Raw genomic sequence first — 697 nt, forward strand, 5'->3', positions numbered from 1 at the left:
GCGCAGGAGGCGGCCATCGAGCGATTAACATCGGACCGGGCAGCGGGCTGCAGCGCGCAGCCGCTGGGAGCGGGGAGAGCGCAGCTGGGGCGCGGATGCAGCCCGGCGGGTCACACCCCCCGCGGCGGCGAAGCAGCGGCGATTCCCACCCGCTCCATCCCCTCCCCTTTCCCGTCCTGGGCAGGGATTTCTTTTTTTATTTTTAATTGCCTATAGCTCCAGGCAGAGCGAATGCAAGCGAGGTTGGGAGGCTCCCCTATAAGAACAGCTCAGAATCACAAGAGGCTCAATGACCGATCTAAGACTAGATCCTCTCTGTAAAGACACAAGTTGTACCAAAATTCATTTAAGGAAATTAGTATTTAAATAGTTGTAGTGCTAATTAAAAATAGTCTGCCAGCTTTGACCACAGACAGACACCTGGAGGAACAGAAGAGTTAGAAGTCATTTTCCTCCAAAGCAGCATTAGGACCTCAACCTCTGAGTCCAATACAGAAAAATAAACAGATTTTTTTGTTATTACTTACCGCACTGCCAAGTCGGGTATCAAAGATCTACAGTCTTGTATATTTTTTGACAGATTTTGACATAGGGTTTAAGTATCAGAGTTACTGTGAGGAATTACAAGCCGAGAATCCAAAATAACAGATGAGATAGCTGCCGGTGTTGGAGGTCTTTATTGAGATTATAGCACAGA

Source organism: Platalea leucorodia (assembly GCF_965183815.1).
Source record: "Platalea leucorodia genome assembly, chromosome: 5".
NCBI lineage: Eukaryota > Metazoa > Chordata > Aves > Pelecaniformes > Threskiornithidae > Platalea > Platalea leucorodia.